This window comes from Camelus dromedarius, chromosome 1, assembly GCF_036321535.1.
Source record: "Camelus dromedarius isolate mCamDro1 chromosome 1, mCamDro1.pat, whole genome shotgun sequence".
In the NCBI taxonomy this organism is placed as follows: domain Eukaryota; kingdom Metazoa; phylum Chordata; class Mammalia; order Artiodactyla; family Camelidae; genus Camelus; species Camelus dromedarius.
Window position 1 is genome coordinate 58,601,132 of NC_087436.1, and position 21,161 is coordinate 58,622,292.

General features: G+C 32.8%; 1 protein-coding gene across 2 annotated transcripts in view; it reads right to left on the reverse strand.

The window, feature by feature from the left end:
• GRID2 (glutamate ionotropic receptor delta type subunit 2) overlaps positions 1-21,161 on the reverse strand; it is a 1,267,385-nt gene that overhangs the window by 1,194,248 nt on the left and 51,976 nt on the right. The window lies entirely within an intron of this gene.

Below are 21,161 nucleotides of genomic sequence, written 5' to 3' on the forward strand. Positions count from 1 at the left end.
CTCATCTGTATGTGGAGAAATAATAGTTGCCAATCTCATTAGGTCATTTTTGAGGATTAAATTACACTGTACATATAAAGCCTTTAGAATAGTGCCTAGAACCTAGTAAATCAAGTCATACTGTACAATGCACTAGGTTAATATTGGAGGAAAAAAGGGGGCTTTCTGATTATAAATTAACGATTATCAAAAATTTCCTATTTTTGATGTTGCAAAACAACATTTATTGATTATTGCGAGTTTACAGATGAGGTATAATGCAACATCTACCATTTTATAGTCATATAATTGAATTCTTTGAAATGCTTGCTGAAAGAGCTGATTTTTAGGTAAACCAACTGTACCCTGAAGAATGAACTCTGCTATAAGCCAGAATGACTATATCATGATTCCACATTTTGATTCAGTTTGTAAATTTTACATCCTGAAACACAAAATAAAAATAAAAGATTTTGCACCAAAAACTAGATTTTATTAAAGTATATTCCAAAATACTCAAGGCTACTAAAAATATACAGAAGCCAACAAAATACTCTTAAAATAGATGAGAAAATTGGACAAAGATGAAGCCAAATCAAATATTCAGAGGTAGGCTGGAAGAGGAAAGAAACTTTTTGTATTACGAATACCTGATATAATTTAATCTTCACAAAAGCTCTGTGATACAAAATCCACACATTAGAAGCTGAGGCTCACAAAGGCTAAAGATTTGTCCTTTTGTAAGCTAGTAAATAATTTCTTCAAATAATAAGTATGCTGAGATTAAATAATTTTTTCATTTAGAATTAAAATGCTATGTTTGAGTACATGTTATCTTTCTCCTAATCTGTATATTTTGCAATAATATCATTACATAGAAAACAATCAACATTTACCCACAAGAATCTACTATGTGTAAGATAAAGGGCTGAGCAAGATACTAAAAAAAAAAAAAAAAAGGAAAAAACACATTCCAAATGTCAGTGTTAGCTCTGCTTCGCTGATACTAACAAAGGGAGGGCAGATTACACCACATTTAAGATCAACACTTTTGAATCTATACTGTAGATGATAGTTTTTCACATAATTAGAACATTTTTAATCTATTTGACAAGTGTGCTTACTACAAACAATATTTTCTTCTCCAAAGCAATAAGTACAGAATTACTATTTGTACAGTTTGGGACGGCTTAAAAGATAATTTAAGACCTGTATATAATTAAAGACACTAAATAAATTAAATGTTATTAGATGCCTGTAAGGCTATTAAAATAAGCTCTAGAAATCTTTTCAACCTTTTCCCGACAGGATGATCAGTTTTCAACACTGAAAGGACAGAAAGTAGTATTACAGAAGGCCTCATGCACTGACCATACCTGGGAAATTCCAGTATCTCTCCTGGGGACTTCCTTGTTTAGCCTTTTATCATTCTCAGAGCCAATAACAACCATATTATAAGTGATCGTAGTTTTTCTTCTTGTAAAACAATACATTATACAATGTACTGCCCAACTCCACTATATCCCCCTGTTATTAAAAGATTTAATAACTAAAATTTAACAAGTAAACAGAGGTATAATTTTTAACGACTTTTTTTAAAAAATTGAAATATATGACATCTACGGACAAAACTTCAAAACATATAAACATTTTTGCCTTTTATTCTATTATTATTAGAATCTAACAGGAAGTTAGACTCTCTCCTTGTCTTCATATATTTTGCAGAGAATTTTAACAAAGTCCAACTCATGAAACAAAGCATCCAGACAGCTATTGGCATCATCTTGGACTCCACATACTTTTTTGACTGAGACCCAAGAAAGATGGAGAGAATTGTGAACTTAAGGGAAATTATCAAATTAATGATTATTTTTAGCACATGATAAACATATCAATACTAACATTAATAACCATATTACTACTACTGTCAATACATGTTTATTTTATTTGAAAATTAAATTTAGTTGATATTTTACATGCTTTGTTATTCTGGTGGCAAATATTTTCTATAAAAATCAATACAGAATATAATTTTAGGCTGAATAGTTAATATAAATAGGTCTCAGATTAATTCCCCTTAGAAAAAAATTAAAATATTCATACTTCTTAAACTATAGGTAAATGAAGACAAAAAAGACATACTTTTTCAATTTTTTTTTAATTTTAGTCAAATGAAGACAAAATAGATTAAAGCACAAGTGGTTTGTTAACATAAAAATATATTTTATAACTAAGATTAGGAGAAATAAGGTAAATAGTAGCATTATCATACAGCAAGTAAAATTATGTTTTGTTTCATGTATATGATATCAATTAGGCATAAGGTACTCTATTTCCCAGCATCTTTACAATAAATTTAAATGATTTAATAATTGCCTAACTTGATATGAAGCATTTTATAAATTTTGAAAAATTTAATTTTTTCAAACCTGTAAAGAGTGAAAAACTCTAAGATTACTTATATACACTGAATTACATGGGTAAATTATAAATGTGTGTGTGTGTTTGTCCATATTTAGGATAAGAATAGTTGGCTTTATTCTAAAGACAGATTCCAAGTATATTTTTGACTTAATGGATACAGTAAATATAAACAGTTGGAAATTTGGCAATAATCCGAACATTCAACATAATGTAAAAAAGAAAAGCTAAATGATGATTTGATTTTATTATGTCAAGGAAATACAAAATGATGCACTATCATGAAGAAAATAATTCCTCAAATGGTAATATCAGCACTAAACCAACAGATTTTTCATACATACAAATATAGTAAGCCAGTCTTTTAAAATATAATCACATATACAGTCTACAAATATTATAACAAATCTCTAAGATTAGTTTGAATCAATGTTTAATAGTTTAATATGTCTGATCTTTTGACAAAATTTAATCCACAAGGCTAGGGTGATTGCTTAAAATCTCCTTAAATTTTCATCTTCCTGATTAAATACATTACTTTGGGCAAGTCATTCAACTTCTCTAGGCCTCCTTTTTCTAGTACCTAGGGAAATGGTTTTTTAATGATCTCTAAAATCTCTTTCAATTCTAAAATTATATGTTCTAAGACATTAAATGACAGAAATTACTAGATGTACTTTAGATATCTAAATAAAAGGACCATTGATCTCAAAAGAATACTACAAAATTCTACTAACCACATTATGTTGAAAGGTTGAACAGAACTTAGATTATTCATAATCCAAAATAATTCTTACCCTTAGAAAATTATTTTAATATGCCTTCTTAAAAAGATGTCTGCTTTAATGCATTTAAAATGTGATTTATTATGATGTACACCAGAGGTTGACACATTGTAACTGACAACACTTAAATTAAATATATATATATATATGATTGAAATTATAGCAGTTTAATATGCATATAGCTTTTTAGAATCATAAATCAAACCACTTTATTTCAAACTTGAGGGAAATACAGACCTAAGAAGGTTAAAAATGTGGCCTAAGGCCACAAAATAGCAGCAGACCTAGGAGAAATTTCTAGATTCTTTCCATTTCAGGCCCACCTAAAATTTACACTTCAAGTAAAATACTTTTGTAAACAGTGATTACAGGCTAGTCCTCTTTTGTTGTGACTGTTAAACGTATGTGAGTTTTACTAAGTGAGAAAGTGTATCCTAGAGACTGTGTTAAGTACAAATTAGCTCACTTAAATAAGAAATTTTGAGTAAGTCTACTGTTTTTCTTTCTTTTAGTTTTTTGCCACTACAAAAATGTTTCACTATTAGCAATTCCAGTAAAAGAATAGAGAAGTTAATGTTTTCTCTTAATAATTCTCATGTATAAAAATACAGCACAGCTAAAATTACAGAAAAGCATAGCATTCAAGTAATTTCAAAAACATTTTAAAGCAAACATTTTTATAAGAGAGGGTAAAAGTTAAACCTGAGAATATATTTCAAAAGGTTACCTATCTTCAATTGTCAAAATACACAGAGAAAAATATACAACTTGAAAGAAATTCAATTGCATCAAAATATTCTTTTAAAAATGTATATTCCTCTTGAATTGTATTTGTGTGAAGTATGACAGAGTTGAGGAGACGTCAAACGATCTCATGAAGACATACAAATGATCAAAAGGCACATGAAAAAATGCTCAATATCACCAATTATCAGAGAAATGCAAATCAAAACTACAATGAGGTATCACCTCACACCAGTCAGAATGGCCGTCATTCAAAAATCCACAAATGACAAGTGCTGGAGAGGCTGTGGAGAAAGGGGAACCCTCCTACACTGCTGGTGGGAATGCAGTTTGGTGCAGCCACTATGGAAAACAGTGTGGAGATTCCTCAAAAGACTAGGAATAGACTTAACATACGACCCAGGAATCCCACTTTGGGCTTGTATCCAGAAGGAACCCTACTTCAGGATGACACCTGCACCCCAATATTCATAGCAGCACTATTTACAATAGCCAAAACATGGAAACAGCCTAAATGTCCATCAACAGGTGACTGGATAAAGAAGATGTGGTATATTTATACAATGGAATACTACTCAGCCATAAAAACTGACAACATAATGCCATTTGCAGCAACATGGATGCTCCTGGAGAATGTCATTCTAAGTGAAGTAAGCCAGAAAGAGAAAGAAAAATACCATATGAGATCACTCATATGTGGAATCTAAACAAACAAAAACAAAAACAAACAAACAAACAAAAACAAAGCGTTAATACAGGACAGAAATAGACTCACAGACAGAGAATACAGACTTGTGGTTGCCAGGGGGGAGGAGGGTGGGAAAGGATAGACTGGGATTTCAAAACTGTAGAATAGATAAACAAGATTATACTGTACAGCACAGGGAAACAGACACAAAATGTTATGGTAGCTCACAGAGAAAAAAATGTGACAATGAGTGTGTATATGTCCATGTATGACTGAAAAATTGTGCTGAACACTGGAATTTGACACAACATTGTAAAATGATTATAATCAATAAAAAATGTTAAAAAAAAAAAAAAAAGAAGTGTCATACAAGTGAAAAGAACCAAACTTTGTTTAAGCAGAGTCCAAGCAGGAAGTAACTCTCCCAAGGAAGTGAAAATCCTTTTGTCATACAGCAGTAGGCAAGAGGCAACTGATTGTGCCAAGGAGAACTTGGACTCCAAGGAAAACACTGACTGACAGTGACTGCATCTGCAGATGCACAAAAGAGAGCTGCCACCTCATGCAGTTTTGTTATTGGTATTTTCGCAAGTGAAGCAGGCTGACAACTATTAGAATCATTTACTAATGAGGATCAGAGCCACCTGTAGAAATCAACTGACGAGAGACTTCTACCAAAAGGCTAAGCTTTGAGCAAATGCACAAGTTGGTTTTTACTAATAACAGGTAGCAGTAAGTTGCCTTATTAAGGGACAAAAAAACAGGACAAGTTCAGCATGTAACTCAGAGAGGTGAATGTAGATAAATGAAAACTATCCCCTTAGTCATGATTTAAGGTTATTAAGTTCCTTAGAATAAAGAAAATCTTAAAAGGATGCAAGGAATCTCTTTTAGCTTCTTATAATACATTGTCTTGCCACAGGGTTAAAGGTTCAATGGATTTTTCAGTTAACCTTTAATCTTCATAAAATTCAGAACTAACAGCCCAGTAGGTAATATTATACATTGCTACAAGACTATATGGTTTCTACATGTATATTACTGGTAAGTTTCTGAATATTAGTACACTAAGGGTAAGTGTCTGAATTCTGTACCATACTAGTTATAACCACTAGTGATGGAATACAGAATTCAGACACTAGTGTTATTCATCTGATTTTACTCATTATATATCTTTTATATATATATATATATATATATGACAGACAAAGCCAATAATACTTTTTAAAGTTGAAATATAATTGACACATAATATTGTATTATTTGAGGTATACAACAAAATGATTTGATATATATAGTTAAATAATGATCACAATAAATTTAATTAACTTTCATCAACCATACTTAATTTGTTTTTTCTTGTGATGAGAATTTTTTGGGGTGGGGAGATTAAATGTATTTTAGACATATTTCATATAAGATCATGTTGGCACATTTATTTATGTTATCTTTTATTGAAGTACAGTCAGTTACAATGTGTCAATTTCTGGTGTACAGCATAATGTCCCAGGCATGCATATATATACATATATTTGTTTTCATATTCTTTTTCATTAAAGGTTATTATAAGGTATTGAATATAGTTCCCTGTGCTATACAGAAGAAATTTGTTTTTTATTCATTTTTATATATAGTGGTTAACATCTGCAAATCTCAAACACTCAAATGTATCCTTTCCCGACCCCCTTTACCATCATAACCATAAGATTGTTTACTATGTCTGCAGGTCTATTTCTGTTTGTAGATGAGTCCATTAGTGTTCTCTTTTTCCTTTTTTTTTTTTTTTTGGATTCCACATGAGTGATATCATATGGTATTTTTCTTTTTCTTTCTGGCTTTCTTCACTTAGACTGACAGTCTCTAGGTCCCTTCATGTTGCTGCAACTGGCATTATTTTATCCTTTTTATGGCTGAGTAGTATTCCACTGTATAAATATACCACAGCTTCTTTATCCAGTCATTTGTTGATGGATATTTAGGTTGCTTCATGTCTTAGCTATTGTAAATAGTGCTGCTATGAACATTGGGACGCATGTGTCTTTTTGAATTAAGGTTCCCTCTGGATATATGTCCAGGAGTGGGCTTGCTGGATCATAAGTTTATTTTCAGTCTTTAGAGGAATCTCCATGCTGTTTTCATAATGGCTGCACCAAACTACATTCCCACCAACAGTGAGGGTTCCCTTTTCTCCACACCATCTCCAGGATTTATTGTTTGTGGACTTTTTTATGATGGCCATTCTTTTTTTTAATGATAGCCATTCTTTTAAGATCTACTCACTTAGCAACCAAATGAATGATATTTAATTAAATAGAATAAAAATCACTGTTCCTTTTTGTGTGTTTTTGGAGAAACATGCTTTGTGCTCCCTGAATCTCTTCTTCAGAATTACTCAACTTATATTACATATTCTTGTTTCTAACACATGACAATCAACAATTTAATAAACTACATCCTTATAACAATAATGTATCTATATTCATTTTGTATTTTTTGCTTAAGAAAATCAATTGTGTATTCATCAGACATTTTTCTAAGGTCAATGTGCAATGTCCTGATACTTTGGATTGCAAAAAAAAAAAAAAAATAACAGCCCATTTCACAATGGACACTACATTGGAAAGATAAGAGGACAGCAAAGAAAACATTTATTAATTTTTTTATATCCCTAACCTCTCCAAAGTAATTGAATAAGTGGTACAATATGATTCTTCCTCACTGTGTCTTATGGCAAACAGTTAATGCAAAAATAAATGGAGACATTTCAGGCATGGCGTGGCATTAATCAGTTCTTTTGTTTTTCTCTTTATACAGTGAAGATTTATAGTAGTTGAACCTTACTTTTGTAGAAGACATCACAATTTTCAAAACTTTACACACTAATACAAGTTCATGAATAGATGCCTACTATTACAAGTTGGTTAGTTTCATGAAATTCTGTGGTTTCATGAACATAAGTCTTTGTCCCTCTTGTAAATTTTAAACATCAAAACTCAGGCATAAAACCAAATGTTATCAAACTTAAGCTCCAGGAAAAGAGAAATAATTCTTTTCTGAATTTGTTTTATAAATACTATAGCAGTACAGATTATGGAAAAATGCAAATTTCAAACTATGTAAGAAAAATAAATAAGAAAAGCTGCCATTTTCAAGGAAAGGGCTGACATGGAACATAGATACAAATGACTTTGCCTGGAAAACTTTAACAAATCACAGATATTAAGGACAGGCAAAAAGTAGTCCAGCCTTTTAATAAAATATCAGCATTGATTCAGCAATGTCTTTTCCCTTGCAATAACTCTCTGGTGCAGACTCTACAATCTTCATCCACTTCTATGTCATTCTATTCATTCAAAAACAGGCATTGTTGATCACTGTCTTTCTGGAGAATATATTTGTCAGTTGCAACTTTTGGCCCAAAGTCTTGTGAATGAATTAATAATTTTCTCATTTTAATCACTTCTTAGAATTTAGGTCCTTCCAGTAATTTTAAATAGATTCAGGATTGTTTGAATGGTATGAATGATTAGAAAAAAATATCATTCATGAAATTCCATCTCTCTTTTTCACTCTTGTACTTTCAGCATTTAACAAAATACCTGATATACATTAAGAGTTCAAAATATACTTGAATAATTCCCTTTCTGGTACACAGTACCACAGATTCAGTTACAACGTTAAAGGAAAAAATATGTCCTCGGGTACATCCTCCTGATATGCAATTTGAAGCTCTAAGGATGCACTCTACGTTGTTCTGGCTTCCCTATTCTTTGGATCAGAAATTGCTTCCCTCCTGTACAACCTTCTTGCTCAGCCATTCATTCTCTTCTAAGGTGGCTATTTATTTTATGTAAACCTTCCTCAGATGTGGGATAGTTTCCATTGTATCTATCTCTTCCTATTTGAAATCATATTTCTGAACTCACTGCATGATTCATGCCAGACTTTATATTTATTGCGATTCAGAATTTGGCCTATTTCCTCCTCTTGACTCTACTCCCTTCAAGTGTAGCTAGTATATTGCTGAACAACTTGTTCAACAACTCCAAGGTAAGATTTGCTCTGTTCTCAACCCATGGTCTCTGTCTTTATGGAGTTTACAATCCAGTGATGAGGACAGATATTAACAAAATGTTGAAGTGAGCGATACATAATTGGAAAATAATCATATTACACGTGAAATCATTTTGCCATGAAATATACAGTTAACAGTATATGCTACTATACATAAGAAAGAGAAAGCAGCCCCTGACAGCAGGCCGTTGACCTTGTACCATCAGGTAAGCCCTGATGTTGCTAGAAGTTGGTCTGACACACTCAGCTGGCCCATGACATCTACTTATTGAATATAAACAACTTCACAGAACATCAACATCAGACAAGGATACCCTTTGTCTGTGATGGATCAAAACAAAATAAGACCACTTTGTAAAAATGAGCAGAGACAAAAACAAAAACATTGTCTAAACTACAAAAATCACCATTCGTCTCCTATCTCAGCTATTAGGAGTGGTGATTCTTTAATAAGAATTACTAAACTGTTTTGGCTATTGTAAATAGTGCCGCTATGAACATTGGGATGCATGTATCTTTTTGAATTAAGGTTCCCTCTGGATATATGCCCAACAGTGGGATTGCTGAATCATATGGTAAGTCTATTTTTAGTCTTTTGAGGAATCTCCATACTGTTTTCCATAACAGTTGCACCAAACTACATTGCCACAAACAGTATAGGAGGGTTCCCTTTTCTCCACAGCCTCTCCAGCATTTATCATTTGTGGACTTTTGAATGATGGCCATTCTGACTGGTGTGAGGTGATACCTCATCATAGTTTTGATTTGCATTTCTGTGGTAATTAGCAATACGGAGCATTTTTTCATGTGCCTATTGGCCATTTGTATGTCTTCATTGGAGAACTGGCTTCTTTAGGTCTTCTGCCCATTTTGGGGTTCAGTTGTTTGTCTTTTCCTTATTGAATTCTATGAGCTGTTTATATATTCTGGAAATTAAACCTTTCTCAGTCATGTCATTTGCGAATATTTTCTCCCATTCCGTAGGTTGTCGTTTTGTTTTGCTTATGGTTTCCTTTGCTGTGCAAAAGCTTATAAGCTTTATTAAGTCCCATTTGTTTATTTTTGCTTTTATTTCTATTGCATGGTAGACTGCCCTAGGAGTACATTGCGAAGATTTATGTCAGATAATGTTTTGCCTATGTTTTCTTCTAAGAAGTTTATAGTGTCTTGTCTTATGTTCAAGTCTTTAAGCCATTTTGAGTTTATTTTTGTGTATGGTGTGAGGGAGAGTTCTAATTTCCTTATGCTGTACACCAGAAATTGACACAACATTGTAAACTGACTATACTTCAATAAATACATATATATACAAAAAAAAAAAGTATTACTAAATCCAACTGCAGAACTACCTGACAGCACCTAATACAAAGACCTGCTGTTTGAACCTGCTCCCAAATTACCTCACACACATCCATATCACATAATATATCCTTTCTAACACCCCTTCTTGAAGATGCCTTATGAGTCCTCATTTTGTGTAGTCTCCCTTATTGCAATGTGCCAATAAATCCAACTTGTTTGAATAAAGGGATGTTTCCAATAGTCTTTAGCAGGAGGACACTGATACATTTTAATATTTTTCATTGAGAAGAGTAATTATTTGAATAAAATATTCTTGTTTATGAACTGAAGTTTTCTACAGTATCAATTATATATTATATATCAGAGTCTACTAATCAATCTCTCTATCCATAAATTTTTCTGCTTTCCTTGTATACACAACTAACGTGACTATTATATAAAAATAGAAATGTTACTTTTATGTACATTTGTTGAGTGACTCAATATAATAAACATAATACTTATTTTCAAAGGCTGGTCATTGCTCCATAAATATATTTTCATATTCAATATCTAAAGAGTACCCAGGAACAAATGTTTGACACTATTATTTTTTATCAAGACTTTTTAATTAGTAAATATTTTATATGAGAAATGATTTTCTTTAAATTATTTAGAAGGAGGGAACAAAATGTATTCCCTGCCTCTTATTGTCAAAATATTTCCCTCTCTTGTGACAAAAAATGACTGAACTACATTCCCCAAGGTCCTTCAACTCTACATGGTTCTGTGTAAGAATCCACAAGCTTCCAGGATCCTAAACATACCCCAACATTTGAAAATGTATTCAACATCTGTCAGACCATAATAAATTTTTGCAACATATTAACTAAATAGATACAGAACTTTATTAGTAGTGAAATGCAAAGATACTTCCAAATATGACTCCACAGCTGAGGCATGTTACAGATACATGGCTCAGTCTGCATTGTTTAAAGCAATTAAGTCAGTCTTATAAACAAGCAGCTGTCTTTTTTCCCTGAGTATCTGATGAAAAATATTTGAAAAATTATAAAAATTTAAAGAGTAGGTGACATGTACTAGTTTTGTTATAATATTTAACAACTGGGTTGATTTTGATCTGAGATAAGTCACCTTTCTATGTCTTTTCCACAGCTAAAGACTAACTCCTTGAAATAAGGCCATTACTCAACCATTAGGGGAATCTCTGTGAAGAGAATTCATTCTTTACAATAATGGAAAATCTATTTTTAGTTCTTTGAATCAAGAGAGGTAAATTATCAACAAGAGGACATACTTTTATTACCATTTACTATATTTTTACATAGTATAACGCTAGTTCATTATTTCAGTTAGTAAAAGTTGGTAAAAATGCTAGTAATTTGGTCAAAAATTCAGGACAATTATATAAGGCATGTATAATCAGTAGAAGTAAAACAAGGGGATTGACCAGGTCCTTAAACAGTCTTTTGAAACTCTGTTACCTAATCATCTTTTTTATTTTTATTTATTTTTTTTTTACAGCTTACCCATTCAATTGACACAGGCTTTTAAAGCTACCATATGTTTGTAAGTGCTTGTTCTACTGAATAAGCAAAAGTTTAGGAATTGTTCACACTCTACATGTCTTTATTAGAGTTCTTGATTTTTTTCCTTCAGGTCACATTTAACACCCTTTACTTTTCTAGCTCATTCTGTGTTTAAAAAAAATGACACTAGAATCATTAAACTGTGGATTTTAAGTAGGATGAAACCTCAGAAGTCATCTAATACAACCTCCAACCAAATATAATAATATCTTATATAATGCCTTTTCACATATTTATAATCAGATTATAAACTCTTCATATGAGTTTAGGTTTCCCACAAACCAAAGAACTTAAAAAAATTAATCCATGGTGAACAGAAAATCCAAGCTTCAGACAAGTAACACAACTCACTCATGTAGCAGTAATGATGGGATTAGAAAATCACCATTTGCCAACCATCTTAACATTAACTCATTCAGGCAAAAATCATCAGTGGAAGCAAAACCTAACGGATGGAAGCCTGACTAGCAATAGGATTAAGTGCCAAAAATGAATAACCTAATCTAATCATAAGTAAATATCAGACAAACTCAAACTGAGGGATATTCTACAAAGTTACTGGCAAAACGCTGCAATGTGATGAGACACAAGAAAAGATTCAAGAATGGCTCCAGCTTAAAGGAGTAAAGAGATATGAAAAGTGAATGCAACACAAGATTTTGGATTTCATTTGGCTGTAAAAGACACTGGTACAACTGACAAAAATCTAAATGAAGTGTGTAAACTAAAGAATGCTATTTCTTCAATGTTAACTTCATGATTTTGCTAATTACATGGTGATTATTAACATAACAGAACTATACACTTAAGTATTCAGCAGGAAAAGTGACATGTCTACAACCCACCTTTAACCAGTTCTAAAAACTATCTATCTAAGTACACATAACATATAAATACACACACACATACATAAGCAGAGATAGAGAGAAATATAAAGTAAATGTAGTAAATGCTAACATTTGGGAAATATACGTGAAGAGTGGTTTCCAGGATTTTTTGGTCTACTCTTGCAACTTTTTTCTAAGACTCAAATTATGCCAAAAAAAAAAAAAAAAAATCAGTGAACTAACAAATCTTCAAGTAATATATTTTATTTTTAGTAAACATCTTTAAAAGTTGTTTTTTTCTCAAATCTGTCACCTTGGGAAGTATATAAATTCCTCACACTTTAATTAATTACAAAATGAGCTTTCCCTCCTCCCTTGAAACTCTTTTCAGATGCTGCAGTACATTATGAATGTGTCCTCAGTGGTGAAATGTGTTCATCATTCAAAAATGTATTTTATTTTTAGAACCAAGTAGAAGTCATCCAACCATTGAATTAGTAATCTGGGGAATATCATTTTTGGAACATGAAACAAATATAATTATAGTAATCAAGCTGGATGTCTAGATTTCTTATGCAGATTATAAACTAAGTTTTAATGTAATTCCAAATAATAAAGTTAAAACATTTTGGAACAATAGTAACATTTTCAGGTGATTTCAGGTGATTCCCAAGGTGACAGATAAAAATACTAGTTAACATTTTTTGAGTACCTAATATACCTCAGGTACTGTACTAAACCCTTTAGAGGAATTATCTCACCTATTTTTAACACCTTTATTGTGATATGGTTCCTGTACAGTAAACTACACATATTTCAGATGTACAATTTGATGAATTTTGATAGATGTATACACCCATGAAACCACCACCACAATCAAGACTGAACATTTCAATCACTCCCCAAGAGGTGCAATTTTCAAATTCCCAAATTATCCCTTCCCACCTCCTTTAAGCCCTAGTAACCATAAGTTTGTTCTCTATGTCTGTAAGTCTGTTTCTGCTTTGTAGTAAGCTCATTTGTGTCCCTTATTTTTAGATTCCTCATATAAGTGGAATATGCCATATGCCATTTTTCTTTCTCTTTCTGGTTTACTTCACTTAGAATGACAATCTCCAGGTTCATCCATGTTGCTGCAAATGGCATTATTTTATTCTTTTTTATGGCTGAGTTTTCTCATGGTAACTCTTTTAGATGTCAACTATTATTATATCTGTTTTACAGAGTAGAAATCTGAGGCTTACATGAAGTTTTAGTTTGCCAAATAGTTTCCATCCGGTAGCGAAACTTGTAAAATATAATGCCAAATTAGAGATTTTTACCCACTCTACCATTCTATCTGCTCCTGAGGTGGAAGATAAGGTAGGTTACATAAAACAGTAGAAAGTATGGAGGACTTAAATGTGGAAGATTGGGGTTTTGCTGGCTATTTGACTATTGGGACATAAATTTAAGGTTTCAGAGCCTGTTTTTCTTGTAATCTCAGCTAAAAATAATTTCTACCCTTTCCTCACTTGCCATAACCTTCATTTTTCATTTAATTCTACTACTTGTAGAAGTCTAAATAGTCCACATAAATAAATGGGGGGGGGGATAATCTATATTACATCAAAAAAAAAAAAAAACCCACTTGCTACATTTGTGCTTAATAAGGCAACTACCTTTTTTTTTTTTAAGTTTTCAGTAGTTCAATCAACATGATTTTTTCTCCTTCCCTGGATGAGAAGCATAATACGTCACTCATGTCTAAGTAAAGTGGTGATATTATTGGTGGAAGGACTAGCAAAATCCTATCTGCAAGGTAATGTTGCCAATCTCTTTATAGAACAGCCCCATATTTCCTACTAATCCACTATCTAACTCTGGCCAACTTGGCCCATTTTAGGGATGACTATATTTGGCTTTATTGCATCTATACTTTTTAATCATAAGCTAGGCAGATCTTCAAATCTTCTTTTAGAGTTATACTGGATATAAATAATATCAAGTATAAACACTATTTGAATTTAAATAATTATTCCTACTGAAATCATTTGTAGTGAAACACAAGTGATGTACAGTGGGAAACAGTATCTTGATTACAAAGTAAAAATTAGTTACATATAATTCTAGATAGAAATTAATAAAAATTAAAATGTGTGAATAAAGGAGTTCAAAAAAAATTTTTTTAAATAGCATGATGCTGCTGGTCCGCTGGCCACACCTTAAGTAGTAAGATTTTAGAAATAATTCCCTCTCAGGTACATTCAATTAACAAGGTAAAAACATGAAAACTAAGAATAATCATGGTTCTACATTTTCTCTTCTTTCTTCTCTCTTTTAATGAAGGGAATGTAAGAGGTACTGTGTTAGAATTGAGCAAAAGCTCTGGAATCAGACAGAATGATTTGAATACTGACTGAAACTTTCATCTACTAAAACTTAAAATATTTACTACACAAAGCTGTGATGAGAATTAAATAAAAATAATTAATACAATGCCATAATAGCATTCACAAAATATTAATGTGATGAGTCTGACTCTCTTCTTGGTAATTAACTCACATTGTTTTCCTAGATAAGTGCTAAATGGTTTTTTTTTCAGTCTTTTTTGATTTGCATGTAAATTTCTTAGGTCTCAAAACATTTATCCTCTTTACTTCTCAAAACTCTAGATGAAAAGTTTTAAAGTATGTACAATATCATTGAACAACAAAAGTTTAAAATATTAGTTTTGAATATAAATTTAAATAGAAAATTGTTGTTTATGTACATATACCAGAATCCATACATTCAACTAACAATTGGAAAATACATACTACAGGGATGCCATAGTGTCTCAAAATACATTTAGAAGTGTGGAATAAACAAGCCTATTTTTGGAATAAACCAAGCCTATTTACAAGGCACAATTATTTTTTGGTTCCATTATTTTGTGATCTTGCTTTGTTTCTGTCCAGAAATCATATTTTCTACTTTGATCACCCACTTTATTCACTGAAATTGGCACACTGTAACTTCTTCTAAAGGCAAAAACAGAACCGATTCTTTAAATTTGAAGATTTACCACTATTGAGAATTATTCAATGTACATCGCACAGAATGCAAAGATGTCGCTTACGAAGGAGCCCCAAACAGTGTAAGCAATGGCAGTATTACTGTATTTTTTGGCTCCTATGATAACTACTGCCAAGGGGACATCACTCATGCCAATAAACCAGTTTGAGTATGTTGTTCAATCAATCCTATTTTCTAAGTGTCACACCTCATATGTTTTCATGTGGATTTTAATGAGAAACGGGAAGACTTGGATTTTTTTTCTACCCATCCTATTTCCAGCACACTCTGCACCAATAACATAATTCTACAGCATGTGCTAGCATTTTAACCCCTGCCACACCCCTACTTAACTGCACTGATGTTCCTAAAATGGAAAGAGAAAGTTGAATTAAAAGGCAGATGCTCACTATACCACATCATTGTTGCAAATTCACTGGAACATATGGGAGCCAGAAACCCAGATCACAAGGATCATGAATTCTGGAGCTCTTTCCACTAAAACCAGGACACTGGCAACAAAAAAGTTTGGAGACCTGAAAAAATTTACAAGCGATTGGCAAACTTCTTTATATTCTCTTGCTCTTCCAAATGCTTTTCCAACCTTCCCCGATCACACCTGCTTCCTCTGGGATTGACCAGGGAGAGTTAGCTACAGCAACTGTTTTCTAGAAAATGACCATGCCAGATGGCACCTTCAGAGTATGAACACCTGAATCCTAAAAACATGTAATACAAGGTGGTAAAATCATCTCTGAAAATATTTTACTGCTCCATTTATTTTCAGGTTGTCCAGAATTTTTCTCTGAATTTACAATGTACATTATCATACACTGATATTTCCCTCATGGAGTTACTCAATTGCATTATTTTTATTTTTTAAGAATTGTTTTCTTCTTTTAGAGTTTAGCAAATATATGTAAAATGACTTCTTTGTGAAGGTAGGATAACATATTTATTTATAGTTATAGCTCTATAGTCAGGCTTTTTGAGATAAATTTATCCTTAGGAAAGTCATTTGATCCCACTAAGCATTGCTTTATTTAACTACGAGTAGAAATAATAATAGTATCTAACCGCAAAGAGTAATAGTCGGAGTTAAGGACATAAAAATGTCTATCTATACCTTAGCATAATTCTTAGTACATAGCAAATAATAAATAAATACATATGTAAACAAACAAATCAATAAATATTACAAGACTCAGTTACGGGAATTTAAAGAGTAATAAAAAGTAGAGAAGACTCAGTCTTTAGTCTCAAGAAATTTACTACTCACCAGAACAATTAAAAATGGAACACAAATATCTAATCTAGCTAAATATTTTTTATCTATGAAAAAGAAAGGCTTATGGATTAAAAAAGAGGGGAAAACCCATAAAAGTTTCCAGTGGTGTTTACTTTGAATCAGGATTGTTAAGGTGGTTTTTTTTTTTTTGGAGACCTATGGTCTTCCATGACTCTACCTCCCCAGACCCAGAATCCTTTCCATTCTCTACCTAATAAATTCTTTATCTTTTAAGAACTCATTCAACTATACTTATGCTACTTATGGAGCTTCCAGAACCTAGTCGAACACTGCTGGATAGTTTCTGAATATGCCTCTATTCTCACATTTCTCCCATTACATTAATTTTTTGTATGTATGCAATTGTGACCTTTTTCAGAAAAAGAGCCACATTTCATTTATTAGTCTATAACCCAGCAACTGGCATATAATACTCTATAATAGCTTTTTTTTTGTTTATCTGTCTGTGTTTATTTGAACTTACGAATATGTAAGTGAGTAAAGGTGACATACTGCCTGAAAGTGGAATGAAAATAATTTTATAGTGAGAACTTGGCATAATAGGGGTGTATCCCAGGTGAAGGATAAAAGCCCAGAAAACGGAGAGGTAAGGTGTGTTTACCTAAATCAAGTTCTTGGAACAGTATGAGATTAAAAAGGGAGGCTGTGTTAGAGCAGGCAGAAAGCTAGATATGAGCAGAGAAAGGGAGGCACAGGCCAAATGGCAGGAAACCATACATCTTATAAACAACAAGCGTCCTTAGGCAAACCAAGAAAAGCAGGAACCTCCAGACTGAGAGCAAACCACACATTTTGAGGTGAAAAGGATCCTAGAGGAATACAAAGAAAGGTGGGAAAAGGCAGGAAACTCTCTGTGTCCAAATGTAACCTTTCGCTCATTATGCTCTCATTACAATAAAATTAACCTTGCAGATAAGAATTACGCATCATGCACCAATGTTATGACTTCTTATCAAGACTAAATAAGGGCAAAAATCCCTCCTCCCCTTGGGAAGGTAGAGCTGGGGTGAAAATCAGGAAATATGGCCCAAATCCCCTGCCTCCCCAATGACTATTTCATCCACTCATTTTTACACCCCATGTGACCCGCCTGACAAAGAAACTCAGAGCACCTACTCACCTCAGTCTGCCCACCCTCCCCTTGAGATCATCCTATCACTTAATAAATGCTCACTTTACTTTCTTAATCCCCATGTCTTGACTCCGAAATCTTTCTGCGATGAGACAAGAACCTACTCTCTGGCTACCACTGGACCCAGTATAAAAATTGTGGAACAGTATAGGTATAAATTCAGAGGCAATTTGTTGCTTATAAACAACATTAGGAAAAGCTAGGTAAAGCTCTAAGCTTAATTAAATCTTTCTTCTTTTACCCCCTTTCTGTCTTAAAATATTTGCTGTGTTTATAGAATTTCTTTCTTATGTCCAGAGAGAAATTAGGCTGCCCAGACCACACCATTAACGGTAGTTTAAAAGAAATACAATTCAGATAGATGAGAATTATCTGCTTAGCAAGAGATTTAGAATCACAGGGTTGCTTGCTGCCTGTGGTACCCTTCTATAAAGAATTTTTTCAAAAATAGTCAATATCAAAGGTCACACATTGAAAAAGTCACTTGGCATTAGAAGCCTAAGGGAAAATGCCTAGGAGAAAACATTTTGGCAAGCTTTTAAAGCCTTTCATTGAGTTGGCAACAAGACAGACCATGCTGGCCTCCCAAGCAAACAGAGCAGATGTGTCATTTCAGAGGTAGTAGAAAGGTTTCCCATCCCTAAACATCACTCTCACCTGCAAAAGCAGAGATTCATTCCTTAGTGTTGAAGGGCCAAGTTCTACTGAAATGCACAAACTTCTGAAAGGAAGGAGAGGGAGTAAATTAACACATGATTACTGACTACAAACTGCCAGGCATTCTGCTGGGCTTTTCATACATATTTTGTAACTAAGTTTAATTACTTGATTTACAGAGGAAAAAATTCTAGCCCAGAAAAGTTAAATTATTGCCAAAAGTCAAATAGCCAAGTAAGTGTAAAGTCAGAATTTAACCTTAGGTTTGTGTGACTCAAAACTTCTCTTATGTTATTACTTTACATAGTTATATCTCATTATTTTAGGTCTAAGTATACCTGTCCTAAACTTTCTGATCACTAGATGGAAGCATGATTTGGTAAGATTTGGTAAGGGAAAGAACAGAAAGCATTTGAGAACACTGCAAGCTGGTGAGGACTCAAGGAAGAGGGACTATTGAATGCTAAAAGGACAAAGAAAGCAAAAAACAAAAATCTCAAAATTCAAAATTTTGATAGTTAATTAAGACTAGTCCCTTAGGAAATCAGCATGCCTCTATTACAAAAGATTTTAACTAGAATTTAACTACAATGTTTTGCATTTATGACTTGTTGGGGAGGAAAAATAATTTTCTTTCTGCCCTTCTAGGTTCTTGCTGAGATATCCCCTGAAATAAAAGACAAGTGAACAGGAGAAAAACAAACAGAAGTTTAATAACAGCTATACCTCCTATATACATGGGAGATATCCAAGAAAACTGCTTAGACTGTCCCAGGCTATCACTTTAAATATCATTTTCAGCGAAATACAAAAGAAAAATGTTGTGGGTTAGGGGGCCACTTATGGGAGAATCCCAGGAAAGCAGAGTGAAAAAGGGTAAGGTTGTTACGCAGATGTAAGACTTGCCTTTTCCTTTGATAAGCATTTCCAGAGATTCAGATTTGGTCATCCTCCTCTTCCTGATACAGTAAGGGAGAAATGCTCACAAGTGGAGATTGTCATTATACATGTAAATGTCCTACAAAAGGGTAACTTCTACTCAGTTTTCAGAGCTATGTCTGCTGTTTCTTAAAAATAACCAGTTTAAAATAATCCTTATGCCAAAGAGGCATATTTTGAAGTGATAAATTCTGCCTCCCCTTCAGTTTTAATAAATTTACTCGTTTTTCAACAAAGGAAAACATCACCTATGCAAAGCTTTCTGTGTATTTAGATGTATGCTACAATTATAATTCAAAATATGAAATTACAATTACTTGAGATATACAAGTATATAAAGCAAGAAATATACAGGAAATGCATTATATATTTATTCTAAAAGGTGTAACTTTTCAAATTATCAAATGAAATTGACAAGGCTCTGTCCATCATTATATAAACCACCTTTGTGTTTGATGGAACAGAAATAAACTGATTGGTAATAAATGACGAGTAATAAACTGCATAAAGATCTAGTAAGTAACATAAAGTTATCACTTTTGGTTTAATTCATACATAACCATAGTCAAAAATCTACTGAGTTTATTAAATACCAATTAAGTACTGTTAATGTATACTCTCAGTTTCCAGTCCAGTATGCTCAAATTTTCTTTCCATTTCTCCTTCCCTGTTCCTCTTCTTTAGGCAATTCCTAAAATATTGATGTTCTCCAAGAGTTTCTGTATCTTTCCAATTCTCTGCCCAAGTGAGCTCATCCACTTCCAGGTCTGTGACACTTACATATCTGAGTTTTTCTTAACTCATCTCGAGCTCTCTTTCTATTTCTTAATTCTCCATAATTAGTTCAGTACAATACATCCAGTACAAACATGTGAGGTACAATATGTACAATATAAATGTAACTGCTTACTCCTCTCCAAGAAACATAGCACAAAAGCTCATTATTGCTCTAAGAGTCATCTACATATTTACCTTTACTGATATGCTTCCTATGCGCTAACCACCCTAAACTGCTTATCATTCATTCCTTGAACCTGTCATGCCTGTTTTTATTTGTGCTGGTCCCTCTGCTTTTCTTTTGTATACTTTAAGAACTCCCTTTTGAGCCACTTACACCATGAAGTAAGCAAAAGTTTTTTCTAATCTTACCAGATTGTTCCCTTATCTAATTAATACCTTATCTACAACTATATATAATGGAATTATCAAGGATGTCTTAAAATTATTTATGATCATGTTATCTCCAGGCCTATCTTAACAAATCTTGATATTGTAAAAAAAAAAAATTAATAAACAGAGACCGCAATTAGGTAGAGCTGGTAGACCAGAGGGGGGAACTCTCATGCCCTGTAGCAATAGTAGAGCCCAACAAGAAAAAAGACTCTGTGTCTTTCCTGTCTATGACTCAGTCAATGAAAAGCCACGGACTCTAGTGTACTGTAGTCTTCCCAACGTCCTTTTTCTCTGTATAAAAGAGTTAATCTTCCTTTGTCATGCAGGGACTTGCACATGACTTGCCATGGTTGCAGACCCTAAAATACAAGTCTCTGCTGATTCTGAGAAAAACCTTTCTTTGCTGGAGAAATATCTGGCAGTCTATTTGTTTCAGATCAACAGGATCTACATAGGTCCAGAAAGATCTATATTCTTAAGAGTTTTTAAATACAGAATTATCAAAT